A 23,245-nucleotide genomic window follows, 5' to 3' on the forward strand; every position below is an offset into this window, starting at 1 on the left:
ATCACATTGGTAGATGCGCAGGTGAACGAGCCTCTGATAGTGTGGCTGATGTGATTAGGCCCTATGATGGTATCCCCTGAATAGATATGTGGACAGAGTTGGCAACGGGCTTTGTTGCAAGGATAGGTTCCTGGGTTAGTGGTTCTGTTGTGTGGTGTGTGGTTGCTGGTGAGTATTTGCTTCAGATTGGGGGGCTGTCTGTAAGCAAGGACTGGTCTGTCTCCCAAGATCTGAGAGAGCGATGGCTCGTCCTTCAGGATAGGTTGTAGATCCTTGATGATGCGTTGGAGGGGTTTTAGTTGGGGGCTGAAGGTGATGGCTAGTGGCGTTCTGTTGTTTTCTTTGTTGGGCCTGTCCTGTAGTAGGTGACTTCTGGGTACTCTTCTGGCTCTGTCAATCTGTTTCTTCACTTCAGCAGGTGGGTACTGTAGTTGTAGGAATGCATGATAGAGATCTTGTAGGTGTTTGTCTCTGTCTGAGGGGTTGGAGCAAATGCGGTTATATCGTAGCGCTTGGCTGTAGACAATGGATCGAGTGGTATGATCTGGATGAAAGCTAGAGGCATGTAGGTAGGAATAGCGGTCAGTAGGTTTCCGATATAGGGTGGTGTTTATGTGACCATCGCTTATTAGCACCGTAGTGTCCAGGAAGTGGATCTCTTGTGTGGACTGGTCCAGGCTGAGGTTGATGGTGGGATGGAAATTGTTGAAATCATGGTGGAATTCCTCAAGAGCTTCTTTTCCATGGGTCCAGATGATGAAGATGTCATCAATGTAGCGCAAGTAGAGTAGGGGCATTAGGGGACGAGAGCTGAGGAAGCGTTGTTCTAAGTCAGCCATAAAAATGTTGGCATACTGTGGGGCCATGCGGGTACCCATCGCAGTGCCGCTGATTTGAAGGTATACATTGTCACCAAATGTGAAATAGTTATGGGTCAGGACAAAGTCACAAAGTTCTGCCACCAGGTTAGCTGTGACAGTATCGGGGATACTGTTCCTGACGGCTCGTAGTCCATCTTTGTGTGGAATGTTGGTGTAGAGGGCTTCTACATCCATAGTGGCTAGGATGGTGTTTTTAGGAAGATCACCAATGGACTGTAGTTTCCTCAGGAAATCGGTGGTGTCTTGAAGATAGCTGGGAGTGCTGGTAACGAAGGGCCTGAGGAGGGAGTCTACATAGCCAGACAATCCTGCTGTCAGGGTGCCAATGCCTGAGATGATGGGGCGTCCAGGATTTCCAGGTTTATGGATCTTGGGTAGCAGATAGAATACCCCAGGTCCTGGCTCCAGGGGTGTGTCTGTGCGGATTTGTTCTTGTGCTTTTTCAGGGAGTTTCTTGAGCAAATGCTGTAGTTTCTTTTGGTAACTCTCAGTGGGATCAGAGGGTAATGGCTTGTAGAAAGTGGTGTTGGAGAGCTGCCTAGTAGCCTCTTGTTCATACTCTGACCTATTCATGATGACGACAGCACCTCCTTTGTCAGCCTTTTTGATTATGATGTCAGAGTTGTTTCTGAGGCTGTGGATGGCACTGTGTTCTGCATGGCTGAGGTTATGGGGTAAGCGATGCTGCTTTTCCACAATTTCAGCTCGTGCACGTCGGCGGAAGCAGTCTATGTAGAAATCCAGGCTGCTGTTTCGACCTTCAGGAGGAGTCCACCCATATTACTGTTTCTTATATTGTGGCAGTATCGAAAGGGCCCAATCAGGATTGGTGCACCAGAGTTCTGGGTACTATCTATACTCATAGGAAGACCCAGCCCTTGCTCTGAAGAGGTGATAATCAAATATTGGCTGCATAAAATTTTAAGGAAATCCAATATTGTTGGAGCCAAATGCATTTCATATTTTAAATAAGTTTGCTCCAGCTCTCCCCAGTCTCAGTCTTACTGAAAACAATTATGTGCAAGTAAGTATCTGTGTGTATGTGCTTCTTTTGCTCTTCTCCCCCCCACCTCACATCTTCTCTCTCCACTTACATACCCACATGTGTGCACGGAGAGTACATATTGTAGACTGAGGATTCTCAACACCTCCAAAGCTAAAGTTAAATTAATTGAAAGCTCACAAAACTAGAGACCCAATAGCAGATTGTATCTGTAGCAAGGCACAGATGATGAGCTTCTCAACAGAAATTCTCAATAACTGAGGGCTTATTTAGCATCAACTTCACAGAAACTTCAGTACGAGAGAAAACTGTGCTGTTCAGCAGGAAACACAGTTTAAGAGACAGAGGAGGCTCCTCTAGAAGACAGCTTGAGGGAAAAAGATTAAGTATTTTATCCATAATCTTTTCATGTTCATACTACCGCTGTTTTTTCATAACTGTAGATGAAAAATTGCATTTTGAAATTGCGGAAGTTGCTTGAGTTCTAATGAATTAATATTTAGTGACAATATAACACATTTCCTTAACAACAGTTGAGGGGTTGTTCTTCATGGACTGCCACTTCAATATTCTTGGCTTCAAATCCAGCCAAAATATTTGAATACACAGCGTATATCTGGCATTTGGGCTTTCATATATAGCTGGAGAAGCCAAAGGTATATCCACTCACAATACAGTATATAAGTTTCAACTGAGTACATAAGTAAACCAAAGGGGTGGGAGTGGCGGGGGGGAGATTTATAAAAACCAGCCTACTGAATGTGCAAAAGTTCCTCATGGTAGCAAGCAGTGATAAATTAGCACCATATGCCAAATCACAAGCTATGACACTGACTAGCACCAGTAGGCAATATACTATTAATTGATAACTTTCTTTGTGGTTTTCACAAAATGACTCATTCCTGATAATTCTGCATATAAAAAATAAAAGTAGAAGGTGTTAAGTCCCTTATAAAGCTAAGTACTACTATAAGCTTTTAAAAATCATTCTTTTTTTGAAGACAATTCTTGCATTGATGATTAAAGTCAAAGATTATGGACATTTCAGAATATTACTTCCAGTGAATTTCCTTTACCCCAAGAGAATATTTAATCTTATTGCAAAGACTGAAGAAATCTGCTAGCAGACAAGTTTACCTTTCCAGATTATCCCTGGAGAAATCTACAAAGCAATGATTACCAGAAAAGCATGAGTGTCTATTCCACCCCAGCCTCCATTAAGAAACAAGCTGGGAAATTTTAAAGGTATGAATACAGATAAAGGGAGAATAATGTTTTGTTGTCATATTAGTCTGTCTTAACCAGAAGGTGAGCATTGGTTTTGTGATGGTTTTCTAAAACGGTGACCTTATCTAAAAGAAACCATAAAATAGGCATAGTCCTTTTAATAATCCACTCCTGGACTGTATTCTTCTGAGAAAGGTACAGAGGGGTCCTATTCCCAGCTATAAGGAACTGAAGAAATGCCCAGAACAATTACAGTATGATTTTAGAAAAAGGTGACCACTGGGAACAGAACATAAGCTCCTAAATACTGACTTTGCAGCTCATAAACAGGTCTCTCTGGGTAAGCATTATATTCTTTACTTCACCATATTAGTTCATCTCAGATGTAAATTGTGATGATTAGAGCTGTAAGAACTGCTAAACTCCCTTATTATTGTTGTTCATGTATTTTCTGGCAACTTTCAGGTGCATGAAACAAAACGAACCATTAGCAATTATCCTTGAGAACTCAATGAGGACGGGTAGGATTGTAGAGGACTAGAGAAGAGCAAACATAGCACCTGTCTTTAAAAAGGGGGAAAAGAGGATCTGGAGGATTATAGACCAGTTAACCTAACATTGATACCTGTAAAGACACTGGAACAAATTATTAAGCAATCAATTTGTAAGCACCTGGAGATAAAAGGGTTGCAAGTAATAGCCAACATAGATTTCTCATGAACAAATCATGCCAAACTACCCTAATTTCCTTCTTTGACCGGACTATTGGTTTAGTGGATAGGGAAGAAGCAGCGGATATGGATATATCTTGATTTTAGTAAGGCATTTCACAAAGTTCCACATGACATTCTCATAAGCAAACTAAAGAAATGTGATCTAAAATAAATTACTCTAAGGTGGGGAAAACGCTGGTTGAAAGACCATACTCAAAGAGTAGATGTCATTGGTGCACTGTCAAACTAGAGGGGAAAGTATCTAGTGTAGTCCCACGGGGTCTGTCCTGGGTCCACTATTCTATAATGGAATTGTTAGTATGCTTATAAATTTCACTGATACCAAGCTGGGATGGGTTGTTAGAAATTTGGAGGACAAGATTAGAATTCAAAAGGACCTTCACAAATTGGAGAATTGGTCTAAAATCAGCAAGATGAAATTCAGTAAAGACGAGTGCGAAGTCCTACGCTTAAGAAAAAAAATTAAATACATAACTACAAAATTTGGAATAACTGGCTAAGCATTAGTGTTCCTGAAAAAGGATCTTGGGGTTTAAGTGGCAAATTGAATACGAGTTAACAATGTGATATAGCTGCAAAAAAAGCTAATATTCTGACATGTATTAATAGAAGTGTCATATGTAAGACATGGAAAGTAATTGTCCTGCTCTACTTGACAGTGGTGAAGCCTCAGCTGAAGTATTGTGTCCAGTTCTAGGCACCACACTTTAAGAAAGATGTGGACAAATTGGAAGAGAGCAACGCAACTGATAAAAGGTTTAAAAAAGGTTGGGCAGTTAGACAAACCTATGATGAAAAGTTTAAAAAATTGGGCAGTTAGACAAACATCTCCCAGGATGGTTTAGGTCGGGGTTCTCAAACTTGGGGTTGGGACCACTCAGAGGGTCACGAGGCTATTATATAAGGGGTCCCAAGCTGTCAGCCTCCACCCCAAACCCCACTTTGCCTCCAGCATTTATAATGGTGTTAAATATGTTAAAAAGTGCTTTTAATGTATAAGGGGGGAGAGTGGGGAGGGTTGCACTTAGAGGCTTGCTATGTGAAAGGGGTCACCAGTACAAAATTTGAGAACCACTGGTCTAGGTATACTTGGTCCTGCCTCAGTGCAGGGAGCTGTATTAGATGACCTCTCAAGGTCCCTTCCAGCCCTATGTTTCTATCATTGTATGAATCACTGGATATATGGCTGATGTCCTTTTTCATCCATTTTAATTGAACACTGAAAAGACTAGTGTGATTTTCTGGAGATGTGGAATGTAGGCCTCAAAAATATTTTTTAAAGTTCTCTTATATGGATGAGCATTCATGTTTTTCTGGAGTAAACTAGTCTAGTTCTGGGATTGTGCTATTTGAATACATCAGATTTCTTTCATCGACAATGTTTGCTGTTCTTCCTCTTCACCTAAAGCAAATATAATTCTGTCACTTTAAGAGTCATAAACCAAAGGCGAAGTGCAGGGTTATGCAGGGTTCTATGAAAGCCATACAATCTCAGCCAAGTTTTTAGATGTGGAGGAAGTTCTTGTGGATTAACTATGTTTGCATATTTATTTCCAATAAAAAAATAAATCTTCCCTCTGTTTAAAAGTAGCTGCAGGCTTTCTGGTTTTGATGTTCCTAGAATCATATGGAAACGTTAGGCAGATTGACATCAAATAGCACATGCTCCCCAAAACCTTTCACTTATTTCTCTGGCATTGACTGGATGGGAAATGGGGTGCAAGGAGAAACAAAGATTCCCTCCTTTTAAAGTCAGTCACACAATGAAAGTGTGGAATGTGTGAGAGTGAGGACAGGATATATTTGCAGTTTTCAGTAATTTTGTGGACCTTTGTTACTTCTTCCTTACATTCAGATCTAATCTCATTTCAGGCAAAGAGCTGGACTTTCATGCTCTGTAATACTTCACCGGTGATTGTCAAAATGATATCAGCCTCTTCTGTGCCAAGTTTGATTCAGGATACAAAGGTTTTTATATCTATCTTCCTCATAGGCATTTATTTTTTTTACATTAAGAAGGAAACATTCAGCCTAAGACAGGAAGGTTGGAAATTATATTGCTGAATGAATGAATAAAACCAAGGGGTTTTTTTTGTATTTTTTTAAAGATCTCATGCAAGTTTACAAGAAAATTTGACTTCCCTATGGAATAGAAAGCTGGTCCGAGTTGGGGGGTGGGGAGGATAGAGATGCTAACTTTTGGAAGAAAGTTACATGGATGATTTCAGTTTTATCAAGAAAACTGCTGTTTTTTGGTAAGTCCATTGAGTTTATTCTCCTGTGGTGTTAACATGCAGAATATGTGACACACAGGTATACTTTAGACACTAAGGGTAAGTATAGAACGGGCACATTTTTACATACATTTTGAATTTCTGAGACCAAATATATATTCACAGCTCTGAAATTACTACTAAGTAAACCTAGCCATTTATACTGGAATTGCTTTAGCTCATCTTTTAAACTAGAAAGGCAACATTCTGATATGTTAACTATAATTTTCAACAAGCAATATAATTCTCTTGGATTTATTTAAGGATGATGGTCCTTCAAGTTTGATCAAAATTAATTTATGGGTTATCTCACTGAAATGTGGGGGCTAAAAACAGCCACTCTTTTGTGGATATAGGACCAGTTTTTGAAAAAAAAAAGTTAAATTTCCAGCTTGGTAATACTGGAGTTTTGTTTTATATCTAGCCCTGACTTGTGGGTATGTTACATGTCTATATTTATAACTAGGAGTGCATAATTAGCTCAGGAGAAGGGCCACATCCTATCTTTAATAATCAGAGCCATTTATTGGTATTGGTTGGGATTTTGTTTATCGATAAGTGGCTTGAAATTATATGATGCAAAAATGTACTTTACTGAGGTTTCTTGAGCACAAAAGTAGAGTAGAGAAGTGTTCAGAAGAAAATGCTGCATTTTCTTAATTGCACTTGGTCACTTTCCCATATTACAAAAAAGAATAATGAATTAAAATGCTCAAATATATATTTCTTTTTAAAAGAGCTTTTAAAATGAACAGATATAAAATAAAAAAAATTAATGGTGGTTATCAGCTGAAGTGGAGGGATTTCACAGTTCTTCTTATATACAGTTTCATGGAGTTATGGGATCATCTCACTTTTGTAGTTGTGACACTATATAGTTGTCAAGAAGTGGACAACAAATACTTTCATGGAAGCATAAACACTCATGGTACCATTTTTTAATTTAATCACAGCACTGTATCATCCCTGACATTGAAAATCCTATTTTTACAGTAGCATCTTCATCTGTATATCTTCAACTTGTGTCTCCATTATCCAGACCTCTCTCCTTTTCCCCTTCTCTCCAAATCAAATATTCTTCCTCCAGCTCGGGACAGCATATTAGTCATATTATTCAGTCACATTTTATTATGCAAATACTTCCTTTGCAGATTGAAAACATATTGCATAGGTCATGTGAGCTGCGGCGCTCCCTCAAATCACACTGACTTAAATGGGATCTGAGGATGCTCAGCACTTTGCAGGAGATGGGCCCATAGTGGGATGGGCAAATCAAATAACAAATTTGCCAGACAGCATGAATACAGGTAATACTTGGCAAGGCAAATATTTCTGAATATAAACCAGATATTCACAAGAGCATGTGCCAAAATAAGGTAAGGGAAATTTCCAAGTCTGACGAGAGGATTCCAGCTAATTAGTGGCTGGATTTACATTGTCAGTAGTTTTGGGTGCTATTTGGAAGCACTTTCCTGCTCTTTTTGCACTGCTTCTTGGGAGCAAAACAAGAGAAGATGATGTTCTCACTGTTCTTTTTCCAAAAATCAACAAAAAATACATACATTAACACCCCCCTTAAAATAATATATTTATTATCTAGTGTTTAGGCACAGAAGTGAGAAAAATGACACAGAGCACTGCCAGTGTCTGTTGTTGGATGCAGCATATGGGTCAGAGGACGGTATTGGGAAGGAGCAGGAATTCACAGACTATATCTTGTACCGTATGTCGTTATGGAAACACTGCTCATAGTTCCATGGTGAAGGTTGGACTGAGTTTTGCCCTTAAATCAGTGATCCAACCCCTTTATTATATATAAAGAATACAGCTTGTTCTCCCCAAAATTACAGTACTTACTCTTTGAGTACAGAAATAATTTTGAGAATTTACATGTAGATATGTCAATTAGTTTACAAATTACAAATAATTAAACATAGGTCCTTTAAGAAGTTTAGAGCTCAGTTTCAGACCATTTATTTGTCCTGAATGAGCTTAACAACAGAAAAATGAGGCAATTTCAGACTTCCCTTACAGTTAAAATTCACTGAAATTCTGTAGGTAGGCTACATTTCAAGACTTAAAAAAAAAGATTAATATTCATTCCCCCAGTTATTCTTAATAATTCTAATTCTGCATTGTAGTGACACAATGAGGGGGGACATAAATAAATAAGCCCAAGAAAACAACACGAAACAAAAACAAATACATTTTTAAAAATCAATTTCTGGTACCAGATACTAAAAGTGCCTTCATCAAATTGTTATTGCATAGCGTCATTTCAGGCCAGTGTAAGCTACTAAAGCCGACATTCAAGCCATTACATCAAATAAAGTTCCCAATAATAGCATAATTTCAGTTTATTTCTTTAGGAATGGATTTAATTTTCAAAACCTAAACAGTCCAACAGAAATCAAAACAGATAATCTGGTCCAGTTGCCTCAAAACTCAGCAGGCTTCTGCCCTTACCCACACAAGGGGTATCTCCAGCCAGCTCCGAGCTGGGATGTTGCTGTGGTATGCACTGAACTCCAGCTGCCAGTCAATACACTGCTCTCTTATCTTTCAGCCATTCCTATTTGGTACTCTCTCCTGCCCGTCTAGGGCTGCCTTTGTTATCTCTACCAAAATTACTTCATGAAGATGCATATGAGGAGGTCCTTATAAACATCCGCAAAGCCAGCTCACTGTCACCCTTCAAACCCCTTCTTAAGATCTTTCTACCCATCTTTCTGTTGGTGTGTTTGTACAGTGCCTAGCACAACAGGGACTGATCCAAGACTGGGCTCCTTATGTGCTACTGCAATACACATGATAAATGATAATAAAAATAAGTTACATAAATTCATAATAAAAGAATTTTAAAAATTAAAAGTTTGCCCTCACTCTCCTTCTCATCATAAATTGTTTTACCTCATTATGTCCATTAGATGTTTTCCAAATCCAAATATTCCCTGAACAAAAAAAATTCCATATATAAATATCATCTGAATACAAATACAAGCCTTTTCACATCTCTAAATAGATCTATAAACCAGAGAAGTAAATCTTCTGGTTTAACAGAGGGCTGGTTAAACACCGTCAAGCTTAGGTACTTGGGAAAAGGAAAAAAAAAAAGCATAAAAACAGAAATAGTCTCAGGAGGATGGTCTCTTCTGCATAGTTTATTCTTGAGAGCTATATGGTGGTATTTAAAGAAAGGAAACAAAATATACTAAAAATACCCCCCCTCAAATAAATCTAACTTTATGTAACTAAATTTGAAAATGTTGGCCTACGTCTGTTATGGACAATTAATGATGTAAGCAACTGATAATGTGGGCAACGCTATCAATTCTATCAGTAAGACAAAGTATATCAGACTAGAGAGAAAAGTAAAGGTAATGATACTTAAAGCTCTAAAAATTATTTGAGAGGTTATTTACACTCATCATCAGTGAAAACAATGGGGGAACTAAAGATAAAAAGTAGTACCTGAAAACTAGATATAAGTGGTCATGAAATGATATCTCATAGTAGTGAGAAAAAGTTCTTAATTTCTGATTGCAATTTATTCCCTTCACTCTTTTAGATTAATTATCTCTGACACTTAACTTTTCAGAGTATGAGATTCATCAGAATTTGCATCCATCAGCAAAGAATTAAATATTTATTCTCCAAAAAAACAGTTATTTTCTTTCTTATATCCTACAACAGAATAGTTATTCTGTGTTTCTACCACATCAGGCAACTATTCAAATGTGTTGTTTTGCAGTACATTAAACTTGAAACACAATTTCAAACTACTCTCAAAACATTTTGCTCTGTAATTTCTTACTTACTGTAGTCAGTAACAAGCTTGACTTTATTTTATTTGCCATGTATGGGCATTCAGTAATCTTCTGTACATTTACATACAATAGATGACTGACTCAAATCAGCAATAAGGTTCTGAAAAGCTCTGATCATCCATCCACATAGTTTGGATCCCTATCATAACCTTTTTCAGGTATCTTTAACTGGCACTGCTTCCTCTACCTTTCTTTCGAAACAGTTCATTTCCAGGCACGGTCTTACAACAACCCACTAACTTAGCTACCCTTTCTACTTCCTTAAACCTTTTATCAGCAACAACTAGTCCTTAGTTTAATCCTTAACTTTGAAAAGTTTATTAATAAAGAGTCTTGGATAGAAAATAAAACTTTTTGAGAAAAGAATGGATAGATGAACTGATAAAACCCAGAGGAAAAGTAAAAGAAAGTAGGTCTTTCTAAACTATCTAGCAGACATTGTAGACTGCTTAAGTAGAATAATGAAAGAGAGTCACCACTAAAACAATGAGAATAAAACTGTTTTCCCCCTTTATTTCCTTTATGTCATTCATCAACAGTAACAGGACCTGCAGTATACTGTGTGCACATGAGATATATAGAGCATATGACTTGTATGTATAGATTGATTAAATAAAAACAAAAATAAAAAAACATGGTAGGTATTAGTCCCCATTATGGAGCATTTATGAAAATTTGTTCTGTTAATTTAAAATGTTTTTAAGTTACCATTTTCAAAAAGGCCAGAGATAAGGTCCAAATTAAGCTATCTAATTAAAAATGAGCCTTTTCAAAATAATTTTAGCTAAATAAAATATAGATCCTAGCTGATGAGCCATTTGATAAGTTTCGACCCATTAACAATTTAAGTCCTTGATCCTGAGCTTGTTGAAGTCAATGACAAAACTCCACTGATTTAAATGTTGCAATATCATGCCTTAAATCACAGAAATCAGAGCTAATAATGATAACAAAAATTCAGCCATGTTTACATATTAATTGTAGCTACATTTAATTATTTAAAATACACAGTTGAAACATCATAATCAAATTACGATGGACTTTATTGCTCCAGGTACCAAGGGAGCCACACTTCTGCTATCAGTTCCTGAAGGCGTTTTGGATAGGTTCTTCAGCAGGAGCAATTCCCAAGGATCAGCCTTAGGTATAATCAATTGAACCAAATTCTTGGGCCCCAGACTGTCGTCCTGGCTAATTCAGTAACTCAAAAGCTCATGAGCCCAGAAAGAGAGGCAAATCATGAGCCATTCTCTTCTCTGAACCCCAACGTGCTTGAGTGCTTCCCCCTCAATCTTCTGATATGCTCTTGGTCCCCAATTTAGGAAGGGACTTCGGCACATGCATAATTTAAAGAATGTGAGCTGTCTCATTGGCTTTGAGGTCAATGAGAACATTCACATGCTTACAGTTGGATGTGAGTTTAAATGTCTTCCAGAAATAGGGCCTTGCTTGGGGTAGTAGTCATTGGGCCTGCATTTCTGTTAGCTGATTTAAAGTGGTTTTTGAATGTGAAAATATACCATGCCTAGACAAAGCAAATGTTCAAACATGCCCTTGCAGAGAAAATGAAACATCAAAGCTTTTTAACAGACCATGGGGAGTTGATTCTTCTGAGAAGTGAATTCAAAACGCCCAATGGAATTTTGTAGCTCCTTTGGGCCCTGAAAAATCCTATAACATGTCCCATGAGGCCACTACACTTCTAGCATAACAGAACTGTATTTCTTGCATAGTTTAACATGTGCATTGCGATGCATTGTATTTACTTTATTTTTGATAGGCACGTCACATATTAGAATAAAAGAGCTTGGTTTTATAAATTCAGACCAAAGTGCTCTCCAGAATAATAGGGTGCTGTACTCGTAAGCTCAGTGACAAGACCTGAATTAAAGAGAAAGGATGCTCCAGGTTAGGGCAGTATCCTAGATCTTGGGAGGCTTGGTTTAATTCCATGCTTTGCCACAGTGAGACCATTGTGACCTTGGGCAAATGATTTAGCCTCGCTGTGCCTCAGTTCCCCATCTATAAAACTGGGATAATAGTATTTCCCTTCCCCATTGAGGTATGGTGAGGATAAATATATTAAAGATTGGGAGACACCCAGATACTACAGTGATGGAGGCCACTTAAGTACTTTAGATACAAATGGAGCACAGAACAACTGTCCACAATATAACCATATATATTAAACCCTTTTATGCAGAAAGACGGAGATGATGGCCAATCTGTGGATCCTAAACTATATTTTCCCCAAAACTTCTAAAGATGTAATTCTCCCCTGAACTTCCATTAGAGATAGACCAGCAGCAGTGTTACTCTTAGGGATGTGCAAACTTAATGAATGAAGTTTTGTGACAAACAATATATTTTTTTCCTTTTTAAATAGGGATAAAGGTGAAAAGAATGGTAGTGACAGAAACTTCATGGGAAAAGAGCCTAGTAGTGGTAAAATGAGAAAAATAAGATTGAAGAAACAGCCTCCACCCCAGGTAGTTCTTGTTCTCTCTTTACAATATGCAAGTCTAGAATTAGTCAGAAGTGAAGCCTTGCATTTAATATCTTAGATTGAGATTTTTCTAAGACCCCCAAAGGGATTTTGATCCCCAATTCCCATTACATTATGGGGAACTTGGCATTCAAATCCCTTAGGCAGTATTGAAAACCCCAGTGTTCACTTGATGGGGACTCAGGTTGGGATTTTCAAAGAAGTATAAATTCCTAAATCTTATTGAAAGTCAATGGGATTTGGCCACCTAAGTCCCTAAGGCTTCTCTAAAAATCAGTAGGAATTCATGCAATAGGAATTCATGATCTCTTGAACCACAGCCTAGAATGCTCATGTCACTATTACTGCAATTATATTACCTTGAATATCTGAAGTTTCATAGAATATCTATGTATTTTAATTTTAAGTATGCAAGGAATTCAAGGTTATACTACATACTTATCAAAAACATACATAAGAAAGGTCACATAGGCATTTACATTAGACACGGTGGTTTAAGTTAGAGAAGTTTCTTCTGTATTCTGTCTTACTCTCATTGAAAACCATGATGTTCAAGTTCTGCATACAATGCATTTTCTATTTCTATATGATTCCCCAGTAGAAAAAGAAAGGATTCTATCAGTATCAGATTAACAATATGAAATTCATATACTAGCGAGAAATTTTTATATTAACTTTGTTTTTTAAAAGTGAGATGTTTTCAATAGATACCTATAATCACTTAGTTTTCAAGTAGCATGTAAGGGAAACATCAGGAAACAGAAATAAATGAATATTTATAAAGGAGGTTGAAAGAAAGCTGTTGGTGGAGAGTTTCCATTGCTTTTTCCAGAGATGACAGAATTGTGGTTGGGAGATTGCAAGATTATTGGAGGAGGACACAGGTGGACCATTCTTCCCTCGGTACTCTACTTTGGGCTTCTCCCAGACATGTTCATCTTTTTGCATCCAGCTACCCTGAGACATTAATCTTACTGTGCTTGCTCCCTTGAGACACATGATGACTCTTGACTTGAAACACCCCTGCTTATAGGTTCCCCATGTAAAACACCCATTTTTACATGCAGAGCTACACACCATGATACTCATATCCCTCCAATGAACTTGTCTCAAGGATGCACAATCTACTCCTTTATGAAGTGCCATTTTGCATAATCACTTTCAGAGGACGAAATTGGGTTCCTTCCCACAGAGGGACTTCCCTATCTCTCCTATTCAATTCAAGCAAAGAGCTCTGACAAGAGATTCTACCCTTACTAGAGCAGAGATATGAGAGAGCAGTTCATTCAGTGTCAGATGCTAACTGAAGGAAAGATAAGAATGGAAGGCATCTCGGTTCCAGCTATGACTTACCTCAATTTCAAGAGATCCAACAGCTAAATTAAGCACTTAAATGCTCAGAGTGAGATATTTAACAATTATATTCCTGAAATGGATATATTCAGTGATAACAGCAGCAATTCAATGAACTGAGGAGTTGCAGAGCCTGTGAGTCATTATGATCATAGAGCTGACTGGTATCAGCATGTAGATGAGGAAGAAATATCTGAAGCTACACCCAAGGAAGACGGAGATTATCCTCTTAGAGGGAAACACTATGGACAACTTTCCTCCTTTTCCTTCCAATGACATCTAGTCTGCAAACCAGAAGTCCTTATAGACTACTCACTGACACCGGATTGTCAGACAGCATCAGCTGCAAAAAATGCTTTCTGTCATCTGCAGCTTGATAGAAGAATTCCCCATCCTCTTCAATGATGACCTAACCTCAATCATACATGCCTTTCATCACTTCCCGATTTAATTACTGCAATACACTACATCTTAGCTTGAAAGCATTAGCCCTGGAAAAGCTGCAACTTATGTAGAATGCAGCAACACACTTTCACAGCAACATGAGATACCAAGAATACATTACTTCTGTATACCCACTCACTTCACAACCAGTTTAATACCTGATCAAGTTTATCATATTTAGTCCTCAGTGGACTGAGCCCTAAAAGATTGTTTCACCCTCTGGGATCTCAACCACCCTCAATAGCTCCACTCTTCAGAGAAAATGGAATTGTTTATTTCAAGGGTCAGGTTTGTGTATGCAGTAGATGTGGCTTTCTGAGCAGCCAACCCTGAGATTGTGGAATTAACTCTGGAAGTAACCAGGATTGACCTCAAATCTTACCACTTCCAGATTCAAATGCAAAACTCACTAATTTGAACTTGCTCTCCCACAAAGTGATTCACAATTGTTTAGCATTACAATAAGGGTAAAAATACGTAACTTACTCCCCAAAGTTGTGGGGAGATGAATGGAAAAGAAACTTTGTTGATGTAATTGATCTTGAATACTTTTAGAAGGTGCTCACACACCATGATAATACATGTAGTGCAAGAATATAAACAAAACAGAAGGCTATGCCTACCATATAGAAGGTAACTAATCTCACACACAGTGAGTAGAAAGACAGCATGGTCTAATGCATAGGAAAGTGGTGAGGACTAAGAAGATCAGCATTCTATTTCCAACCCTGCCACTGACCTGCTGTGCATCTTCAAGCAAGTCATTTCACCTCTCTGTGCTTCTATTTCCCCTCCTAGCCTCTATTTGCCTTGTGTATTTAGACTGCAAACTCTTTGAGGCAGGGGACTGACACTTACTATGTATTTGTACAGTGCCTAGAGTTATAAATGGGTGCTACTATAAAACAAATGATAACTACAATAAGAAGGCTTTTATTGAATAGCACACTTTAAAAATATGGAATGCAAATCTTTTCTATAAAAGTATCTCTAAGACAAGTTATCAAATAATGTTTAAACAGCATCACAGAAAATACTATTTGGAAAAAGCTTCTTAAATAAATATTACTATTTCTAACAAACATGGAGTTATTTGCCTTAAAAGTAATTTATTCAAATTTAGAGTCTATCTATCCTTGAGACTGCAAGTCTTCCGTGCATTTGTTCCCTGAGTTTTGCATCATATGAATGTGTTTAATTACTTTCTGCATGAAGATTAATACAAAATTATTGGAAATAAATGACCCAATGATCTTCCATCACCAAAGTTCTTGGGTTACCTTTCAAAATATAAATGCAGCAGGACAGTGATAGGGAAGCAGTAAGTGGATAGTACTCTATGGCATTTCAACAACAAATAATGTAACCGTGATGCTTCACCAGAATGTTCAAAAAGTAAATTGAATGGCAGCATGATTGCAGTGGTTCCAGTTATGTCAATTAGACTGAATTCATGGTTCATTGATGCTGCAATTATGCTGCAAAGAAATGCTGCAAGCATGCTATCTCATCCAACTGCAGCCTGCTGAGTATGCTGCCATTATTCTTCTTGTAGCAAAAACTCTTTCCAAAAGAGATAATATGTAGTAGTTCACATTTCCACATAAAATATGCAATTTTCAAAGATGGAATTATATTCGTCTATTTTGACAACTTACTTTCTTCATTTACAGTTTTAATATGAAGGGAAAAATTATTTTTCTAAATTCATGGGCCATCTTTTTAAAGATACTTTAGTTTCTTATTTTATATACTACACATATAAATCATAGAAGATTAGGGTTGGAAGAGACCTCAGGAGGTCATCTAGTCCAACCCCCATCTCAAAGCAGGACCAAAGTACAAATCTTATTAGCCCCATTCTACACATGAGGAAACTGAGGAAGTAACTTGCCCATGGTCATGCAGCTAGTGAGTGGAAATAGAAACCAACTGACTTCTAGCACATATACAATAAGCACATACCACTCAGATTGCAAAACTCTACACACCAAAACAGACCCAAACTTTTTAAAAAATGTAGTTGAATCTTGAGCATTTAAAATTGTAGTTACTTGTACTGGTGCTAGAGCAATTGTATTAGCAGAGGCAGTTCAAATGTTGGCTCCTGAAACTCTGCTAAGATCCCTCAGCCTTGATCTGCATAACCGTTACTTTTCCAATTCGGCAGAGACTGCCTCCTGTACCTCACTGTCTCAATCAAGTATGGATTTTGTCCTCTGAAAAAAACATTCACTAGACAACTAAACTGATAAGATTTATTTCACTTTCAACGCAAGCCATATTTAAATCTATATGCTTGAAGGGATGAAAGGTAATGCCATGGTCCTACTTTAATTGTATTTACTTGGACAAGCATCATTTGTTACATGCATTCAATACATTCTTCCTGATCATTAAAGAAATATACATTTGTGTGTGTGTGATAGATATATACCTCTCTCTCACACACAAAATGCTATAATTTAATTACTTTGTATTTTCAATGTCTATCATTTGTAAATAAAGTTTCTGCAAGAAATGTATCAGTAGAAAAACTAAGCACAAGGAAAATACGTACCATGTTTAATTCAGCCACATTATACTTTTAACTGTAATGTTTCTTATGCACAAATCCTTTTTTGATTAGGAAAGCATTTATATTGCATGTTCCTTGGCAAAGATGAATATCAAATATATTCCAAGTATCAGAGGGATGAACAAATGAGCATTTATATTATACAATCATTTGGGGATTTAGGCAGCAAATATAAAATTATACATATTTTACCACAGCGCTGGTTCTTTAGAACACGTACAGTCCAGTATGCTTGTTATGGGCCCTGGCCCTTTGAAGCTGGACATTCTGGGAGATAAAATAAGGAGGAATAAATGAAAACTACAATCCCACTTGACTGAAAGGAGGAACATGACCTCTATGAAACATAGATTCATAGATACTAAGGTCAGAAGGGACCATTCTGATCATCTAGTCCGACCTCCAGCACAGCGCAGGCCACAGAATCTCACCCACCCACTCCCATGAAAAACCTCACCTATGTCTGAGCTATTGAAGTCCTTAAACCATGGTTTAAGGACTTCAAGGAGCAGAGAAGCCTCCCTCAAGTCAACCATGCCCCATGCTAGAGAGGAAGGCAAAAAACCTCCAGGGCCTCTCCAATCTGCCCTGGAGAAAAATTCCTTGCCGACCCCAAATATGGCAATCAGCTAAACCCTGAGCATATGGGCAAGATTGACCAGCCAGATACTACAGAAAATTCTTTCCTGGGTAATTCAGATCCCATCCATCTAATATCCCATCTCAGGGGATTAGTCCTATTTACCCTGAATATTTAAAGATCAATTACTTACCAAAATCCCATTATCCCATCATACCATGTCCTCCATAAACTTATCAAATAGAATCTTAAAACCAGATAGATCTTTTGCCCCCACTGATTCCCTTGGAAGGCTATTCCAAAACTTCTCTCCTCTGATGGTTAAAAACCTTCGTCTGATTTCAAGTCTAAACTTCCTGGAGGACAGTTTATACCCATTTGTTCTTGTGTCCACATTGGTGCTGAGCTTAAATAATTCCTCTCCCTCTCCTGTATTTATCCCTCTGATATATTTATAGAGAGCAATTATATCTCCCCTCAACCTTCTTTTAGTTAGGCTAAACAAGCCAAGCTCCTTAAGTCTCCTTTCATAAGACAAGTTTTCCATTCCTCGGATCATCCTAGTAGCCCTTCTCTGTACCTGCTCCAGTTTGAATTCATCCTTTTTAAACATGGGAGACCAGAACTGCACACAGTATTCTAGGTGAGGTCTCACCAGTGCCTTGTATAATGGTACTAAAACCTCCTTATCCCTACTGGAAATGCCTCTCCTGATGCATCCCAAAACCGCATTAGCTTTTTTCACAGCCATATCACATTGGCAGCTCATAGTCATCCTATGATCAACCAATACTCCAAGGTCCTTCTCCTCTTCCGTTACTTCTAATTGATGCGTCCCCAACTTGTAACTAAAATTCTTGTTATTAATCCCTAAATGCATAACCTTACACTTCTCACTATTAAATTTCATCCTATTACTATTACTCCAGTTTACAAGGTCATCCTGATCCTCCTGCATAATATCCCGATCCTTCTCTGAATTGGCAATACCTCCCACCTTTGTATCATCTGCAAACTTTATTAGCACACTCCCACTTTTTGTGCCAACGTCAGTAATAAAAAGATTAAATAAGATTGGTCCCAAAACTGATCCCTGAGGAACTCCACTGGTAACCTCCCTCCAGCCTGACAGTTTGCCTTTCAGTAGGACCCGTTGCAGTCTCCGCTTTAACCAATTCCTTATCCACCTTTTGATGTTGATATTGATCCCATCTTCTCCAATTTAACTAATAATTCCCCATGTGGTACGGTATCAAATGCCTTACTGAAATCTAGGTAAATTAGATCCACTGCATTTCCTTTATCTAAAAAAATCTGTTACTTTTTCAAAAAAGGAGATTAGGTTGCTTTGGCACGATCTACCTTTTGTAAAACCATGTTGTATTTTGTCCCATTTACCATTGACTTCAATGTCCTTAACTAATTTCTCCTTCAAAATATTTTCCAGGACCTTGCATACTACAGATGTCAAACTAACTGGCCTGTAGTTACCTGGATCACTTTTTTTTTTCCTTTCTTAAAAATAGGAACTATATTAGCAATTCTCCAATCATTCAGTACTACTCCTGAGTTTACAGATTCATTAAAAATTCTTGCTAATGGGCTTGCAATTTCAGGTGCCAATTCCTTTAATATTCTTGGATGAAGATTATCTGGGCCCCCCAATTTAGTCCGATTAAGCTGTTTCAGTTTCGCTTCTACCTCGGATATGGTAATATCTACCTCCATATCCTCATTCCCATTTGTCATGCTACCATTATCCCAAAGATCCTCTTTAGCCTTATTAAAGACTGAGGCAAAGTATTTGTTTAGATATTGGGCCATGCGTAGATTATCCTTAACTGCCACTCCATCCTCAGTGTTTAGCGGCCCACTTCTTCTTTCTTTGTTTTCTTCTTATTTATATGGCTATAGAACCTTTTACTATTGGTTTTAATTCCCTTTGCAAGGTCCAACTCTACTTGACTTTTAGCCTGTCTCACTTTATCCCTACATGTTCTGACCTCAATAAGGTAGCTTTCCTTGCTGATCCCTCCCATCTTCCACTCCCTGTATGCTTTCTGCTTTTTCTTAATCACCTCTCTGAGATGCTTGCTCATCCAGCTTGGTCTACAACTCTTGCCTATGAATTTTTTCCCCTTTCTTGTGATGCAGGCTTCCGATAGCTTCTGCAGCTTTGATTTAAAGTAATCCCAGGCCTCCTCTATCTTTAGATCTATAAATTCTTCAGTCCAATCCACTTCACTAACTAATTTCCTTAATTTTTGAAAGTCAACCCTTTTGAAATCAAATACCCTTAGTGCAGATTTATTTTTGTTAATCCTTCCATTCAGTTTGAACTGAATTAGCTCATGATCACTTGAATCAAGATTATCCCCTACAACCATTTCTTCTATGAGGTCCTCACTACTCACCAAAACGAAATCTAAAATGGCATCCCCTCTAGTCAGTTCGGCAGCTAGTTGATGAAGGAATCCATCAGCTATCGCATCTAGGAAAATCTGAGCCCTATTATTATTACTAGCACTGGTCCTCCAGTCTATATCTGGGAAGTTAAAGTCTCCCATGATCACGCAGTTTCCGTTCGTATTTACTTTATTAAAAACATTAAAAAGGACTCTATCCATATCCAAATTAGATCCCGGAGGTCTATAGCACACCCCAAGCACCATCGTAGGAGAGGCTTTACTAGTTATCTTCCCCAATGTAATTTTTGCCCAGACAGACTCTGTCTTATCCATTGCATCGCTTCTTATTTCTTTACATTCTACCTCATCATTGATATACAATGCTACTCCACCACCTTTACCTTTGTTTCTGTCTTTCCTAAACAGCACATACCCTTCAATACCTGTAGTCCAGTCATGACTACTATTCCACCATGTTTCTGCTATCTCTATAATATCTGGTTGCACTTCCTGCACCAGTAGCTCTAGTTCCTCCATTTTGTTACCTAGGCTCCTCGCATTGGTGTACAAACATCTTAATTTTTGCTGTTTGGCGTTGCTCACATTTTGTACCCTATTAGGCACAGTCATTCTACAGCCAGTATAACCTATTAGACTAGTATCCACACCGCCCTCGCTCCTTATAGACATTCTCCTACCCACAGCTGTGTCCTTTCTTACTTCGTCTTCTTCCCTCTCAATGCTAAAATCTGGCGTGGAGATTACCTGGACATCTCCCAACCATCTCCCCCAAATTCCTAGTTTAAAGTTCTCTTTATCAGTTGTGCCAGCCTTGATCCTAGAAATCTATTTCCTTCCATACTCAGATGAAGTCCATCCCGAGAAAACTGTCCTCTGTCCGTGAATGCCTCCCAGTGGCCATACATCCCAAAGCCCTCCTTATAGCACCACTGCCTAAGCCATCTGTTGACAGTCATAATCTTGTCACACCTTTGTTGCTCTTCTCTAGGAACAGGAAGGATCCCACTAAAGATCACCTGAGCCTCAATTTCCTTAAGCGTCTTCCCCAGCCTAGCATAGTCTCCCTTAATACTTTCCAGCAAGAATCTAGCTGTATCATTTGTTCCCACATGAGGGATAATTAGGGGATTCTTTCCTGCTCCCTTTAGGATCCTTTTCAACCTCAGGTCTACATCCCGTATCTTAGCAACTGGAAGACAGCATACCCTTCTATTCTCTGGATCAGCTCTAGTTACAGGCCTGTCTATTCTTCTCAATAAAGAGTCCCCGATCACATAGACCTGCCTTTTCCTGGTGACAGTGCTATTCTCCAGTCTCTCCCCTGTTCCCTCTGGCTGCAAGTTCTTTCCATTCCTATTTTACCTTATAATCCTCTTCAACCCATCCTGTACCCTCCTGGGGCTCATATTTGGTGTAGTCTCCCTTGACTCTTCCACTTTTCCTATAGGACTAGCCTCTCTTCTCTTCTTCCTTACCCTTCCACCTTCAACAAGTACCTGCTGAGCCCCTTCTTCATTTTCCAACTCTGCAAACCTGTTCCTGAGCTCTATTTCTCCTTCACTAGCCCGTCTTTTCCTCTGCCTGGTCCTTTTAGTCACATGCTTCCACTGACCATTTTCCCCACCCAGTCTCCCCTCAAAATTCCCCAGCCCTGCTTCCATCTGTGAGTCTGAGCTTTTCCCTTCAGATACCTCATATCTTTGCTCCATCATCTGCTCAAACCCCTTCCTAAACTCAACCAGACTTTCCACCTGCATCTCCAAACCTCGGATCTTTTCCTCCATCAGCTCTTTCAGATGGCATTTCATGCAGAAAAAACTCTTACCAGGTCCCCCCTCCAGGATCATGTACATACCACAGCTTCCACATCCAGTCATCCTCAATGTGTTTTCCACTACAGGAGTCACTCCCACAGCTGCCTCTGTATCTGTCATCGCCTTCCCACCTAAATCCTGTTAATCTGGGAAACACAAGCCACACCAAAAAGACCACTCCCCCCAGCAAAAACAAACCCCAAACAATCACCACAATACAAACTCCCTTTACAAACTCCCCTGTTTACAGCTCTGTTTGCTAGCTCCTCTGCAGTTGTCTGTGCCACTGCCTGACTGGCTGGCTACCTTTATAGGACCTCTAGTCAGAAGCCCCACCCCCTAAGCAGGGCTCAGCTGCTCTCCCAGCACAAAGCTGCACCCCCTAATCAGGGCTCAGCACAAAGCCCCTACACACACACACACAAACAAATACTAAAAATACAAAACCAAGTACAACTACCTTCTCCTCCAACAGAACTCCCACTCAAACTCCCCTGTTTACAGCTCTGTTTGCTAGCTCCTGTGCCGCTGCAGCTGTCTGATTGGGACCAGGAGACAGAGACCTGTAAGGCGAAAAATGTTCTCTAATATAGTAGCAATTGCTTAAAAGATCCATTCTCCAGCAACAGAGTAAGGGGTGCATCTCTTACTCATAAACTTTCCAAACCTGTCCTCCTTCAGTTTCCATGAGTATTTGTTCCAGTTAGAAAGGCAGAACAAATTTTCAGAGTGGTTTTACTTTGAAAAGTGCATCAGTGACTTGAGGGACTAAGTCACATATTCTAAAGCAACATAGGCAATCAGAAGCCTAATTCTCATTGAAGTCAATAGGACTTAGGCTCCTAAGTAACTTTTTTCAAATGGAAATTAAGCACCTAAATTAGGTGCTTTTGAAAAATGTATATCACCATCTTGAGTTCCATCAGGAAGTTAAGTGAAAGCCAGTGCAGATTCCAGAGCACTAGTGGAATGTGCTCCCAAGGCGTAAATCCACTTATGAGAGAGCCAAGACATTCTGTGTTAGGTTCAACTTCCAAGTGGTATGAAAGCAAGTCCCAGATAGAGTGTATTTCAGCTTTCTAATCCTGAGATGAAAAAGGCATGGATAATTATAGGAAGGTCTGCACTGGAGAAAAAAGCTTGTACTTTTCTCACTAAAACAAAGGGGGAAAAAAAACTCTTTTGCACAGAAGTGAGGGTGTCCAGAAGCAACTTAATTTTATGACAAACCAAAGTTTCTCACTGGGTTTGTCCATGTAAATTTCAGTAATTCTTCCCACTTCTAACCCATATTATCTCAGTCTTCTCTAAATTAAAGCATAACCAGTCAGATCTCATCCAAGCCTCAAGTTCCATTAGTGCCTGATTCAAAGGTTGACATCAAAGGAAGTCTATCGATTGACATCACTCGGCTTTGGCTTATAGATAAAAGTTATTTGTTGCACTGCTGGTATGACGGAGACCCAGGTGTAATATGGTACACTGACCACAACTAGTCAACATATAATTAGAAACATAGTCTAGATGTCATAAGAATAAGGGATATGTTTATTAGATACCAATTAACATCAGTTTGAGAATCTAAATGTTGTATTT

At 38.7% G+C, this 23,245-nt stretch overlaps 1 protein-coding gene and 1 long non-coding RNA gene across 13 annotated transcripts in view; one reads left to right on the forward strand and one right to left on the reverse strand.

Annotated features, from left to right (window-relative positions):
• The window catches only part of GTDC1 (glycosyltransferase like domain containing 1), a 327,811-nt gene that overhangs the window by 118,886 nt on the left and 185,680 nt on the right, over positions 1 to 23,245 (reverse strand). The gene's annotated exons all lie outside the window — the stretch shown is intronic.
• Positions 1,758 to 23,245, forward strand: part of LOC122458084 — a 24,820-nt gene continuing 3,332 nt past the window's right edge. Inside the window, exons 1-3 of one of the 3 annotated variants that reach the window (XR_006277923.1) lie at positions 3,096 to 3,129; positions 5,718 to 5,813; positions 12,332 to 12,434. This is a non-coding gene — a long non-coding RNA (uncharacterized LOC122458084). Of the gene's footprint in view, positions 1,906 to 3,095; positions 3,130 to 5,717; positions 5,814 to 12,331; positions 12,435 to 23,245 lie in introns of those variants that run through there. The other 2 variants (XR_006277924.1, XR_006277925.1) reach the window with 2 other exon arrangements.

This window comes from Dermochelys coriacea, chromosome 11 (genome assembly GCF_009764565.3).
Source record: "Dermochelys coriacea isolate rDerCor1 chromosome 11, rDerCor1.pri.v4, whole genome shotgun sequence".
NCBI lineage: Eukaryota > Metazoa > Chordata > Testudines > Dermochelyidae > Dermochelys > Dermochelys coriacea.